Raw genomic sequence first — 16,139 nt, forward strand, 5'->3', positions numbered from 1 at the left:
GGAAATTTGGGAACAACTCAAATACATGGAGGCTAAAGAGCATCCTTCTAAAGAATGAATGAGTCACCAGGAAATTAAAGAAAAATTAAACTGTTCAAAATCTGTGGGATGCAACAAAGGCAGTCCTAAGAGGAGTGTATAGCACTACAAGCCTTTCTCAAGAATCAAGAAAGGTCTCAAATACACACCCTAACCCTAAAGGAGCTGGAGAAAGAACAGCAAATAAAGCCTAAACCCAGCAGGAGAAGAGAATTAATAAAGATCAGAGCAGAAATCAATGAAATAGAAACCAAAAGAACAGTAGAACAGATCAACGAAACTAGGAGCTGGTTCTCTGAAAGAATTAATAAGATTGATAAGCCCCTGGCCAGACTTATGGCCTGCAAAGCCATAAGCAAAGCAAAGCAAAGCAAGGAGAAACAACCCAAATAAATAAAATCATGAATGAAAATACAAAAAATTATAAGAACATATTATGGACAACTATATGCCAACAAATTAGACAATCTGGAAGAAATGGATGCATTCCTAGAAACATATAAACTACCAAAACTGACACAGGAAGTAATAGAAAATCTGAAGAGACCCATAACCAGCAAGGAAATTGTAGCAGTAATCAAAAATCTCCCAACAAACAAGAGCCCAGGGCCAAATGGCTTCCCAGGGTAATTCTACCAAACATTTAAAGAGTACCTATTATTCTGAAGCTGTTTCAAAAAACAGAAATGGAAGGAAAATTTCCAAACTCATTTTACAAGGCCAGCATTACCTTGATCCCAAAACCAGGCAAAGAACCCATCAAAAAGGAGAATTACAGACCAATATCCCTAATGAACATGGATGCAAAAATTCTCATTACGATACTAGCCAATAGGTTCCAACAGTACATCAAAGGGTTTATTTACCAGGACCAAGTGAGATTTATTCCTGGGCTGCAAGGTTGGTACAACACCCACAAAATCAATGTGATACAGTACATTAATTAAAAAAAGGACAAGAACTATATGATCCTCTCAAAGGATGCAGAAAAAGCATCTGACAAAGTACAGCATCCTTTCTTAAAACTCTTCAGTGTAGGGATAGAGAGAACATACCTCAATATCATAACATACAAAAAGCCCACAGTAAATATCACTCTCAATGGGGAATTGATGTCAGGAACGTGTAAGGTCAGGAACACAGCAGGGATGAATACTATCACCACTGCTGTTCAACATAGTACTAGAAGTCCTAGCCTCAGCAATCAGACAACAAAAAGAGATAAAAAGCATCCAAATCAGCAAAGAGGTCAAACTCTCACTCATCGCAGATGACATGATACTCTATGTGGAAAACCCAAAAGACTCCACCCCAAAATTGCTAGAACATATACAGGAATTCAGCAAAATGGTAGGATGTAAAAATCAATGCACAGAAGTCAGTTGCATTTTTATACACTAACAATGAAACACAAGAAAGCGAAACTAAGGAGTTGATCCCATTTACAACTGCACCCAAAACCATGAGATACCTAGGAATAAATCTAACCAAAGAGGCAAAGGATCTGTACTCTGAAAACTGTAAAACACTCACGGAAGAAATTGAGGAAGACATAAAGAAATGGAAAAACTATCCATGCTCATGGATTGGAAGAACAAATATTGTTAAAATGTCTATGCTACCTAGAGCAATCTACACATTTAATGCAATCCCTATCAAAATACCATCCACTTTTTTCACAGAACTGGAACAAATAATCCTAAAATTTGTATGGAACCAGAAAAGACCCTGAATAGCCAGAGGAATGTTGAAAAAGAAAAGCAAAGCTGGTGGCATCACAATTTGGACTTCAAGCTCTATTACAAGGCTGTAATCATCAAGACAGTATGGTATGGGCACAAAAACAGACAAACAGATCAGTGGGACAGAAGAGAAAACCCAGAAATGGACCCTCAACTCTATGGTCAACTCATCTTCGACAAAGCAGGAAAGAACGTCCAATGGAAAAAAGACAGTCTCTTCAACAAATGGTGTTGGGAAAACTGGACAGCCACATGCAGAAGAAGGAAACTGGACCATTTCCTTACACCACACACAAAAATAGACTCAAAATGGATGAAAGACCTCAATGTGAGACAGGAGTCCATCAAAATCCTAGAGGAGAACACAGGCAGCAACCTCTTTGACCTCGGCCACAGCAACTTCTTGCTAGACACATCTCCAAAAGCAAAGGAAACAAAGGCAAAAACAAATTATTGGGACTTCATCAACATAAAAAGCTTCTGCACATTAAAAGAAACAGTCAACAAAACCAAAAGATGACCAAAAAAATGGGAGAAGATACTTCCAAATGACAGATCAGATAAAGGGCTAGTATCCAAAACCTATAAAGAATGTATCAAACTCAACACCTGAAAAACAAAAAATCCAGTCAAGAAATGGGCAAAAAATATGAACAGACATTTCTCCAAAGAAGACATCCAAATGGCCAACATACACATGAAAAAAATGCTCAACATCACTCAGCCTCAGGGAAATACATATCAAAACCACAATGAGATACCACCTCACACCACTCAGAATGGCTAAAATTAACAAGTCAGGAAACGACAGATGTTGGCAAGGATGCAGAGAAAGGGGAACCCTCTTACACTGTTGGTAGGAATGCAAGGTGGTGCAGCCACTCTGGAAAAGAGAATGGAGGTTCCTCAAAAAGTTGAAAATAGAGCTACCCTATGACTCAGCAATTGCACTACTAGGTATTTACTCCAAAGATATAAATGTAGTGATCTGAAGGGGCACCTGAACCCCAATGTTCATAGCAGCAATGTCCACAATACCCAAACTATGGAAAGAGCCAAGATGTCCATCGACAGATGAATGGATAAAGATGATATGGTGTACACACACACACACACACACAAAAGAATATTACTCAGCCATCAAAAAAATGAAATTTTGCCATTTGCAATGACATGGATGGAACTAGAGGATATTATGCTACGTAAAATAAGTCAATTGAGAAAGACAATTACATGATTTCACTCATATGTGGAATTTAAGAAACAAAACAGTGGAGCAGAGGGGAAGGGAGGGAAAAATAAAACAAGATGAAATCAGAGAGGGAGACAGACCATAAGAGATTCTGAATCATAGGAAACAAACTGAGGGCTGCTGGAGGGGAAGTGGGGGGATGGGGTAACTGGGTGATGGACATTAAGGAGGGCACGTGATATAATGAGCACCGGGTGTTGTAGAAGACTGATGAATTACTGAATTCTGCCTCTGAAACTAATAATACACTATATGTTAATTGAATTTAAATTAAAAAAGAAAAAGAAAACAGTATAGAGGTTCCTCAAAATATTAAAAATAGAAATGTCATATAATTCAGCAACTCCACCACTGGATATTTACCCAAGGTAAACAAAAACACTAATTCAAAAAGATACATCCAATTCTATGTTTACTGCACCATTGTTTACAATAGCCAAGATATGGAAGCAACCCAAGTGTCCACTGATAGGAAGAATGGATAAAGATGTTTACAATGATATGGATGGAACTAGAGGGTATTATGCTAAGCGAAATAAGTCAATCAGAGAAAGACAATTATCCTATGATCTCACTGTATGTGGAATTTAAGAAACAAAACAGAGGATCATAGGGAAAGAGAGCAAAAAATAAAACAAGACAAAACCAGAGAGAGAGACAGACCATAAGAGACTCTTCATCACAGGAAACAAACTGAGGGCTGCTAGAGGGGAGAGGGGTGAGGGGATGGGGTAACTGGGGGATAGACATTAAGGAGGGCACGTGACGTAATGAGCACTGGGTATTATATAAGACTGATGAATCACAGACTTGTACCTCTGAAACCAATAATACATTTTTTGTTAATTAACTGAATTAAAATAAAAACGATAAATGAAAAAAACAAATTTAACCCCCCCAAAAAGAATGGATAAAGATGTGGTATATTATATACAATGGTATATTATTCAGCCATACAAAAGAATGAGATCTTGCTAGTTGTGATAATATGGATGGACCTAGGAGGTAAGTGAATTAAGTCAGAGAAAGTCAAATACCGTAGGATTTCACTTATACATGGAGTCTAAAAATTTTTTTTAAGAAGTCAGAAAACTATAAATACAGAGAAATGGTAGTTACCAGAGGGGAGGCATGTACAAAATGGGCCACATAGGTGAAAAGGAGTGGGAGGTACAGGCTTCCAGTTACAGAATGAATGAGTCACAAGGATGAAAGGTACAGCACAGGGAATATAGTCAAAAGTACTGGAATAGCGTTCTATAGTGACAGATGGTAGCTACACATGTGGTGAGCACAGCATAATGTACAGAGTTGTCCAATCACTGTTATACACTGAAACAAATGTAACATTGTGTGTCATCTATACCTGAATAAAAATGAATGAAAAATACCTAAACCAAGAAATGTCAGAGGAGAAAACCACTCTAATAGATTTCACTCATCTTGTGAGATTACTGTGCATAACCCTATGCAGATAAAATTGAAAACCTGGAAAAAATAGACAATTAAGAAAAAATTACCAAATCTGACCCCAAGATAAAGTTTAAAGAGCCAATAACATTAAAGAACAGAGGAAGCTATAAAAAGCCACTCCTCCCTGACAAAAAAAGCACTAGGTCCTGACAATTCAATTTCACAGGAGAATTTCTACCAAATCTCTGAGATCAAATAATTCTAACGCCATTCGAATTATTTCAGAGCATAGAAAAAGAAAACCTGCAAATTTTCTTTATGACACTTAACTGACTTGTGACCCATCACCCCAAATTCACAGGTTGAAGCCTAACCCCCAATGTGAATACATTTGGTAATAGTGCCCTTAAGGAGCTATTTAAAGTTATTTAAATGAAGTCATAAGGGTGGTGCTCTAATCTGTTTCTGTTCTTATGATGCCACCAGTTCTATCAGACACTAGAGAGTTCTTTCCTTGTACACACAGAAGAAAGGCCACATCAGGACACAGCAAGAAGATAGCCATCTGCACACCAGGAAGAAAAGCTTCACCAGAAAGGAAGCCTGCTGACACCCTGGTCTTGGATTTCTTGCCTCCAGAAATGTAAGAAAATGAGTATCTGTTATTTATGCAATCCAGTCTCTGGTACTTTCTTATGGCAGCCCCGACGGACTAATACATGAAACAAGCACACCATGGACACCAAAAACTGAGTTTAAAATATCTAAAAAAAAAAAAAAAAAAAAAAAGGCTAATATCACATGATATTGATGCAAATATCCAAAATAAAATAGCAACAAAATAGAATAGAGTTTACTTCAAGAATGTAAGTATAGTTTAATATTAGTAAATCTATTAAGATAGATTTATAAACAGATCCAGGGACAAAATCATTTCCATAAATGCTGAAAGGGCATTTAAAGATATTCAAAATGCAACCCTGATTTAAGAAAAAGCAAGTAAAAAAAACAAAAATTAAAATAGGAACCAGTTGAAGCTTTTTTAACATGAAAAAAAGATAAAATTAGAAAACACTAGTTGCAGGCTCTCTGAAGTTAGGAACAAGACAAATATGCCCACTATCATAACCATTCCTCATCACTGCATTTGATAAAATATGGAGCTATAGACAATACAGTTGGACAAGAGAAAGAAAGGGCAAAAGTAACTGCAAAGGAAAAGATAGAACTATTTTCATGTAATTATTATTTGGAGAAGACAGCAGTCAAAGGACCCTAAGCTCACCTCGTCCCATGGATACAACAAGTAACACATGAGTGTATGTAACCCAGAAAACAATCTGAGGACTGGCAGAACAAACTCCACAACTAAAGGTAAAGAGGAGGACACATCAAAGAAGGTAGGAAAGACAAAGACACAGTTGAGAGAGAAAGAGACCATGGCCATCCATGGTGGGGAAGACACTAGTGGCTGGGGAAGGGAGAAAAACAGACTTTCACGCTGAGGAACCCACAGGGAGGACGAATTCCCATAGTATTTGGCTTTGAAATTGAAAGGGGCTGAATTTTTTTGAGTTCTTACAACCGGCAGAACTTAGAGCCTGCAATTTTAAAAATTGGAGGGCTGAGCTCTATGAGAGCCCAGAGGGCCTTAGGAACCAGAGTCCCCACCCTTAACAAGACAGTATGACAAATAGCTGATGCATATACAGCTTGGAAGCAGCAGTTTGAAAAATAGTGGGAACAGACAAGAGGGAGAGTGATTTACTCATCTCAGAGCATGGCCCAGAGAGGTAGGGATTAAGGGGAGACCGCTCCAGGGACAAAGGAGCTATCACGAACCATTTCCCTCCCCCAACCCCCAGCATAAACACAAGGCCACCTGCAGGGACCAGCACAGTGTGGATGCTAACTTGCTTATACCAAGCCCTGTCCCCACCATGCTTCAATGGACTCGCCCATCCTAGTCAAACTTGCTTCAATCCCCAAGAAGACTGGCACAAACCCCACCAACTCATCTCCCCACCAGCACATTTTCCAGGACCTCAGTTCTGGCAACAACGGCAGGTCTCAGTTTGCAAGCAGACTAGCACACACCTGGTTAAAATACACCCCACCCACTGGGGATGAAACACCACCCACAACAGGCAAAGACAGCTTCTGCAGACATGTGGACTGAAAGAAAAAGATGTCAGGGCTCAACAGAAGAGCACACACAGCACACATAGGAGACACTCCTTGAAGCACCAGACCCTGGGGACAGGGGACACTACACTGCAGGGCACTATAGGACCTCTTCTTCATAAGGCCATTACCTTCAAGACCATGAGACAGAGCGGACTCCAAACACACAGAAACAGACAGAGTTAGACAAAATGAGGAGACAGAGGAGTACGTCCCAAATGAAAGAACAGGACAAAACCATAGCAAGAGACCTAAGTGAAACAGATATAACTAATATGCCTGATAGAAAATTCAAAGATTGTAAAGATACTCACTGGACTTAAGAGTGGAGGACATCAGTGAGACCCTTAACAAAGAGATAAAGACCCAATCAGAGATGATGAACATAATACATGAAAATAAAAATAAAGATGATGGAATAAATAGGCTAGATGAAGTAGAGAAATGAACTAATGACCTGGAAGACAGAGTAATGAAAAGTAACCAAGCTGAGCTAATGAGAGGGGAAAAAATTATGTAAACTGAGAACAGTCCTTGAGAACTCAGTGGTTCCATCAAGCATAATAACATTCACATTACAGAGACCCAGAAGAAAAGACAAAAGGGGGCAGAAAATTTATTTGAAGAAATAATAGCTAAAAACTTCCCTAATCTGGGGAAGGAAACAGATATCCAGATCCAGGAGGTACAGAGAACTGCCCCCCCCCCCCAAATCAACATAAGGCAGTCTACACCAAGACACACAGTAATTAAAATGGCAAAAATGGCAGTGACAAGAAAAAATTTTAAAAGCACCAAAAGAAAAGAAGACAGTTATATACAAAGGGAAACCCCATAAGGCTATCAGTGGATTTTTAAGGAGAAACTCTGCAGGCAAGAAGAAAGTGGCATAATATATTCAAAGTGCTGAATGGGAAAAATCTGCAGCCAAGAATACTCTATCATACAAGGCTATTACTCAGAACAGGAGGAGAGATAAAGAGTTTTTCAGACAAACAAAAACTAAAGGAGTTCATGACCACTAAACAAGTACTGCAAGAAATATTAAAGGGGACTCTCTGAGTGGAAAAGAGACCATAAGTGAGAGTATGAAAAGTAAAAAAGACAAAAGCAATAAAAATGAGTAGTTCTGTAAAAATCCATCAAGGGATTCACTAAATAAAAGGATGTAAAATTTGACACCATATACCTAAAACATGGGAGGCAGAGGAGTAAACAATGGGTTCAAACTTAAGTGACCATCAACTTAATATAGACTGCTATATGCAGAAGATGCTGTATACAAACCTAATGGTACCCATGAATCAGAAACCAGTAATACACAAAGAATGAAGAGAAAGGAGTCCAAATATATCATTAAAGAAAGCCAGCAAACAGTGACGGAAGAGAGTGAGAAAGGAAGAGAAGAATGACATAAACAACCACAAAACAAGTAACAAAATGATAATGAATATGTACCTATCAATAATTACTTTGTAAATGGACTAAATATTTTCATCAAAGATCAGGGGTGATGGAATAGGTAAAAAAGCAAGACCTATCTATGTGCTGCCTATTAGAGACTCATTTCAGACCTAAAGAGATCTGCAGATTCAAAGTAAGGGGATGGAGAAACATTTATCATGCAAATGGATGTCAAAAGCAAGCTGGGGTAGCAATATCTATAAGCAGATAAAACAGACTTTAAAAAAAGGACTGTAACAAGAGACAAAGAAGGACACCTCTATAATAATAAAGAAAACAATCCAACAAAAGGATATAACAATTGTAAATATTTACACACACAACATGGGAGCACCCAGATACATAAAACAGTTACTAACATAAAGGAAATAATCAACAGTAATACAATAATAGTAGGAGACTTTGACACCCCACTTACATCAATGGACACATCATCCAAACAGAAAATCAACAAGGAAACAGTGGCTTGGAATGAAACACTGGACCAGATGGATTAAATAGATATATTCAGAACATTCCATCCTAAAACAAAATACACATTCTTTTCAAGAGCACATGGAACATTCTCCAGAACAGATTTCATATTAGGCCACAAAAGAAGTCACAAATTCAAAGACTGAAGTCATAGCATGCATCTTTTACCACAATGTTATTAAACTAGAAATCAACCACAAGAAAAAACCTGGAAAGAACACAAATACATGAAGGTTAAATAATATGCTACTAAACAATAAATGGGTCAACCAAGAAATCAAAGAAGAAATAAAAAATTACATGAAAATGAAAACACAACAGTCCAAAATCTTTGGGATGCAGCAGTTCTAAGAGGGAAGTTGATAGCAATACCTCAAGAAGCAAGAAAATCTCAAATCAACAACCTAATATTACACGTGAAGGAGCTAGAAAAAGAAAAAACAAAACCCCAAACCAGCAGAAGGAAGGAAATAATCAAGATTAGAATAGAAATAAAGGATATAGAAACTAAAACAACAATAGAACGGATCAATGAAACTGGGAGCCAATTCTTTGAAAAGATCAACTACTAGCCAAATTCATTTAAAAAAAGGAGGGGGTCCCTGGGTGGCTCAGTCGGTTGAGTGTCCAAGTCTTGATTTTAGCTCAGGTCATCTTCTCAGGGTGGGGGATTAGCCCCATGTCAGGCTCCACACTCAGTGTGGAGTCTTCTTGTCCCTCTTCCTCTACTCCTCCCCCAACTCACGCACGCTCGGGCCCGCTCTCTCTCAAATAAATAAATGAAATCAATAAAAACAAAAAAAGAGAGGGATGCCTGGGTGACTCAGTTAAGCATCTGACTCTTGATTTCAGCTCAGATCATGATCTCAGGGTTGTGAGATTGAGCCCCACGTCAGGCTCCACGCTCAGCGAGTCTGAGATTGAGCCCCATATCAGGGAGTCAGCTTGAAATTCTCTCCCTCCCTCCTTCCCTCTGTCAAATAAATAAGTCTTAAAAAAAAAAAAAAAAAAAAACAACAGAGAGAGGTCTCAAACACGGTAACAAATGAAAGAGAAATAACACCCAACACCACAGAGATACAAACAATTGTAACATAGTATTATGAAAAATTATATGCCAACAAACTGGACAACACAGAAGAAATTGATAAATTCCTAGAAACTGATAAATTCCTAGAAACCTATAACCTACCAAAAGTGAAGCAGGAAGAAATAGAAAATTTGAACAGACTGATAACCAACAAAGAAATTAACTCAGTAATCCCAACACACAAAAGTCCAGGACCAGAGAGCTTCACAGGTGAATTCTACCAAACATTTAAAGAAGAGTTAAATACCTGTTCTCAAACTACTCCAAAAAACAGAGGAGGAAGGAAAACCCAAATTCATTCTATGAGACCAGTATAACCCCGATACCAAAACCAGATAAAGACACCACCAAAGGGGCGCCTTGGTGGCTCAGTCATTAAGTGTCTGCCTTCGGCTCAGGTCATGATCCCAGGGTCCTGGGATCGAGTCCCACATCGGTCTCCCTGCTCGGCGGGAGGCCTGCTTCTCCCTCTCCCATTCCCCCTGCTTGTGTTCCTGCTCTCGCTATCTCTCTGTCAAATAAATAAAATCTTAAAAAAAAAAAAAAAAGACACCACCAAAAAAGAGAACTACAGGCCAATATCCCTGATGAACATAGATGCAAAAAATCCTCAACAAAATATTAGCAATCCAAATCCAACAATACATTAAAAAAGAATCTAACACCACGATCAAGTGGGATTTATTCTCAAGATGCAAGGGTGGTTTAATATTAGTACAACAGTCAGTGTGATACATCACATCAATAAGAGAAAGGATAAAAACCACATGATCATTTCAACAGATGCAGAAAAAACATGTGACAAAGTACAACATCCATTCATGACAAAAGCCCTCAACCAAGTGGGTTCAGGGGCGCCTGGGTGGCTCAGTCGGTTAAGCATCCAACTCTTGATTTCAGCTCAGGTCATGATCTCAGGATCATGAGATCAAGTCCCACGTCTGCGTGGAGCCTGCTTAAGTTTCTCTCTCTCCCTCTGCCTCTGCCCCTCCCCACTCGCAAACATGCTCTCTCTAAAAGAAAAACAAACAACAATAACAAAGTAGGTTCAGAGGGAACATACTTCAACATAATAAAGGTCCTATATGAAAAACCCACAGTGAACATCATACTCAATGGGGAAATATTGAGAGCTTTTCCCCTAAGGTCAGGAACAAACAGGGATGTCCATTCTCACCACTTTTATTCAACATAGTACCGGAAGTGCTAGCCATAGCAATCAAACAACAAAAAGAAATAAAAGGCACCCAAATTGGTAAGGAAGAAGTAAATTCTATTTGTAGATGGCAAGATACTATATACAGAAAACCCTAAAGGCTCCACCAAAAACCTACTAGAATTGATAAACAATTTCAGTAAAGTCGCAGGATTCAAAATCAGTGTACAGAAATCTGATGCATTTCTATACACTAATAAGGAAGCAGCAGAAAGTGAATTGATAAGAGAACAATCCCACTTACCACTACACCAAAACCAATAAAATACCTAGGAATAAACTTAACCAAAGAGGTAAAAGACCTATACTCTGAAAACTATAAACCACTGATGAAAGAAATTGAAGAAAACACAAAGAAATGGAAAGACCTTCCATGCTCATGGATTGGAAGAAGAAATATTGTTAAAATGTCTATTAAGGAGGGCATGCAATGTACTGAGCACTGGGTATAAGACTGATGAATCACTGAACTCTAACTCTGAAATAATACACTATATGTTAATTAATTGAATTTAAATTAAAAAAAATTTATGTCTATATTACCCAAATCAATCTACAGATTTAATGCAATCCCTATTAAAATACCAATAGCATTTTCACAGAGCTAGAACAAACAATCCTAAAATTTGTATGGAACCAAAGAAGACCCCAAATCTCCAAAGCAATCTCAAAAAACAAACTGGAGATACCACAATTCCATACCAAGTTATATTACAAAGTTGTCATAATGCCACTAGTAGTATGGTACTGGCATAAAAATAAAACACAGAGATCGATGCAGAATAGAAAACCCAGAAATAAACCTACAATATGGTCAATCTTCGATATAGGAGGAATGAATATGCAATGGGAAAAAGTCTCTTCAACAAATGGCGTTGGGAAAAGTGGACAGCTACATGCAAAGCAATGACTACTTTCTTGAGGCACCTAGGTGGCTCAGTCGGTTAAGCATCCGACTCTTGATTTCAGCTGAGGTCTTGATTTCAGGGTCGTGATTTCAAGCCCCAGACTGGGCTCCCTGCTGGGTGTGGAGCCTACGTTAAAAAAAAAAAAAAAAAAAAAAGACTATTTCTTTCACCATACATAAAAATAAACTCAAATGGATTAAAGACCTAAATGTAAGAATGGAAACCATAAAAATTCCTAGAAGAGCACAGGCAATAATGTCTCTGACATTGGCCATAGCAACATTTTTCTAGATAGGTCTCCTGAGCAAAGGAAACAAAAGCAAAAATAAACTATTGGGACTTCATAAAAATAAAAAGCTTCAGCATAGCAAGGGAAACCACCAACAAAACTAAAGGCAACCTACAGAATGGGAGAAGATATTTGCTAATGACAAATCTGATAAAGGGTAAGTACCCAAATGATATACAGAACTTAGACAACTCAATACCCCCAAAACAAATAATCCAATCAAAAATGGGCACCCTCTCTCTCTCTCTCATTCTCTCTGTCTCAAATAAATAAATAAAATCTTTAAAAAAAAAAAAAAAAAAAGGGCGCCTGGGTGGCTCAGTTGGTTAAGCGGCTGCCTTCGGCTCAGGTCATGATCCTGGAGTCCCGGGATCGAGTCCCGCATCGGGCTCCCTGCACGGCAGGGAGTCTGCTTCTCCCTCTGACCCTCTCTCTGTCTCAAATAAATAAATAAAATCTTTAAAAAAAAAAAAAAAAAAAAATGGGCAGAAGACATGAAGAGACTTTCACCAAGAAGACATCCAGATGGAAAACAGACACATGAAAAGATGCCCAACATCAGTCATCATCGGGAAATACAAATCAAAACTACAATGAGATATCCTCTCACACCTGTCAAATGGCTAAAATCAACAACACAAGATACAGATGTAGTGAAAAGAAGGGGCATGTGCACCCCAATGTTCATAGCAGCAATGTCCACAATAGCCAAACTGTGGAAGGAGCCAAGATGCCCTTCAACAGATGAATGGATAAAGATGTGGTCCGTATATACAATGGAATATTACTCAGCCATCAGAAAAGATGAATACCCACCATTTGCATCAACATGGATGGAACTGGAGGGGATTATGCTAAGTGAAGTAAGTCAAGCAGATAAAGACAATTATCATATGGTTTCACTCATATGTGGAACATAAGCAATAGTCCAGAGAACCATAAGGGAAGGGAGGGAAATCTGAAGGGGGAGGAATCAGGGAGGTAGATGAACTAAGAGAGACTATGGACCCTGGGAAATGAACTGGGGGTCTCAGGTGGGGGGGGCGAGGGTAACAGGGTGATGGGTATTAAGGAGGGCACATGTTGTGATGAGCACTGGGTGTTATACATAACTGATGAATCACTGAACACTACATCAAAAACTAATGATGTATTATACAGCGGCTAACTGAACATAATTAAAACAACAACACAAGAAACTACAAGTGTTGGTGAGGATGTGGAGAAAAAGGAACCCTCCTGCACTACTGATAGGAATGCAAACTGGTGCAGCCACTGTGGAAAATGGTATAGAGGTTCCTCAAAAAGTTAAAAATAGAACTACCCTACAATCCAGTGATCACACTACTGGGTATTTACTCCCAAAATACAAAAACGCTAATTCAAAGAGATACATGCACCCCTATGTTTATAGCAGCACTATTTACAATAGCCAAGATATGGAAGCAGTCCAAGTGTCTGTCGATTGATGAATGGAATCTTGTCATTTGCAACAACAAGGATGGCTAGAGAGTATAACGATAAAAATAAGTCAGAGAAAGACAAATACCATATAATTTCACTCACATGTGGAATTTAAGAAACAAAACAAATGAGCAAAGGGAAAATGAGAGAGAGAGAGAGAAGCCAAGAAAAAGACTGTTAACTATAGAGAAGAAACTGATGGTTACTAGAGGAGAGGTGGGTGGGGAATGAGTGAAATAGGTGGTGGGGATTAAGAAGTGCACTTGTGATGAGTACCGGTGACATATGGAACTACTGAATGACTATATTGTATACCTGAAACTAATATAACACCATATGTTAACTCTATTGCAATTAAAATTAAAAACTTAATTTAAAAAACTATATTCAGGGGCGCCTGGGTGGCTCAGTCAATTAAGCATCTGCCTTCGACTCAGGTCATGGTCCCAGGGTCCTGGGATCACGCCCCAGATCAGGCTCCCTGCTCAGAGGGGAGTCTGCTGCTTCCTCTCCCACTCCCCCTGCTTGTGCTCTCCCTGTCAAATAAATAAATCTTAAAATAAAAAAATAAAAAACTATATTCATGTAGATAGTATACTATTACACTTCAAAACCCCCAAAAAATTAACAGTAAAAAACTTTTACAAATAATGAGAACTTAATAGGCAATAGGTTAGAAAACTGATAGCAGAATCAGTAACTTAAATACACCTTAAAAAATGTTTAGAAGATAGAAAACACTCCCTTTATAATAAAAAGATAAGATACTTAGGAATAAACTTAAAAAATATGAACAACCTATATAAGGAAATCTTGAAAAGAATCCTCAAGGGGGAACAAGTACAATTTTTTTTTTTTAAGATTTATTTATTTATTTGAGAGAGCGAGAATGAGAGAGAGAGAGAGTACATGAGAGGGGGGAGGGTTAGAGGGAGAAGCAGACTCCCCGCCGAGCAGGGAGCCCGAATGCGGGACTCGATCCAGGGACTCCAGGATCATGACCTGAGCCGAAGGAAGTCGCTTAACCAACTGAGCCACCCAGGCGCCCGGGAACAAGTACAATTTAACAAATAAAAATACAACCTATGTTTTTAGATTGTTCCAGATACATAAGGATGTCAATTATCCCAAATTAGTGCATGATTTTAACAGGACCTCAATAAAAACAACAGGATTCCCTATTTCCACCACCGCCGCCCACAAAACAAGACGAACAGATTCTAGAATTCATATGGAAAGGCAAATAAGCAAGACCAGGCAAGGAAACTCTGAAAAAATAGTCATCAAGGGAAACAAACTGAGGGTTACAGAAGGGAGGGGGATGGGAGTAACCGGGTGATGGGTATTAAGTAGGGCACGTGTTGTGATGAGCACGGGGTGTTATACACAACTAATGAATCATTGAACACTACAACAAAAACTTATGATGTACTATATGCTGGCTAACTGAACATTATGGGGGGGGGAAAAAAAGAACTATTCCTACCAGATGTAAAAGCATCCTGTAAACTCTCAATAATGAGGGCACCATGGTAGTGGCTGAGTGTTGAAGAGAATGTGAAGCAACTGGAACCCTTAGATGCTGCTGATGGGGGTGCCAATTGGCATAATCCCTTGGAAACCCCTCTGGCAATATCTAGTAAAGTAAACACATGCACACCCTATGATGTGGTACTTTCACTCCAAGGTATGGATCCAAGAGAAATGTGTAATTTACTTACCAAATTATACAACATATTCATAACAGTCCCAAACTAGAAACTACCCAAATGCCCACGAACAGTAGATCAACTGTGGTCTGTTCATATAAGAGACTAAAGAGACCAATGAGAACAACATGGACAAATCTCACAAACACAATGCTGAGTCAAAGAAGACACAGAACACCATAGGATTCCACTTATACAATGGATTAAAACAAACAAACAAACCTAATTTACACCGTCAAAAGTCAGGATGGTGGTTTCCCTCAGAGGCTTGCGTGGAAAGAGTGACTGGCCTGAGATCACCAGGGAGGCAGGCTTCTGTTTCTCTATGTGATGCACTGCATTTGATCCATTCAATACACTTTTTTTTGTTACTCAAGAAAAGTATTTCTTCATAATAATTACCTCTGTAACCATATTTAATACCTTAGTCCCCTGGACTTCGTAACTAGAGAAGTCATTAGCAGGTCTGTCATTCAAGAGGGAGAAAACCAGAGGCCAGATTCCAGTGAGGAGGAAAGAAGAGACAAGAGGGCTTTAAATGAAAAGGGAGAGAAGAATTCGGGCAGCAATTAAACTGGGTTAAGAGGGGTTTGGGTTAAGAGGGGTTTTGTTTTTCTTAAAAAGCAGACCAAAAAAAAAAAATCTATGCATGTTTATATATTTATTGCTAGAGGGAGGAGTTAAAAGGAGAAGAAATTAAGAGATTTACACAAACCGGTCAAGAAAGCAAGACACCAGATGGGGAAGGATGGCCAGAAGCCCAGGTGGAAGCATCTCATTCTTTGAGTCTGAGGAGACATGGAAGGATGGTGAGATGGAGAAATGGTCACCTACAGGGAGTAAGGAACCTTATACTCTCAATTTTCTCCATGAAGGAAATGCCCAACTCATCTGA

General features: G+C 38.7%; 1 protein-coding gene across 2 annotated transcripts in view; it reads right to left on the reverse strand.

Moving 5' to 3' along the window:
• PCCB (propionyl-CoA carboxylase subunit beta) overlaps positions 1-16,139 on the reverse strand; it is a 97,503-nt gene that overhangs the window by 39,162 nt on the left and 42,202 nt on the right. The gene's annotated exons all lie outside the window — the stretch shown is intronic.

Source organism: Mirounga angustirostris, unplaced genomic scaffold, assembly GCF_029215605.1.
Source record: "Mirounga angustirostris isolate CCGP_5_RB_7025 unplaced genomic scaffold, mMirAng1.0.hap1 SCAF_1, whole genome shotgun sequence".
Taxonomy (NCBI): domain Eukaryota; kingdom Metazoa; phylum Chordata; class Mammalia; order Carnivora; family Phocidae; genus Mirounga; species Mirounga angustirostris.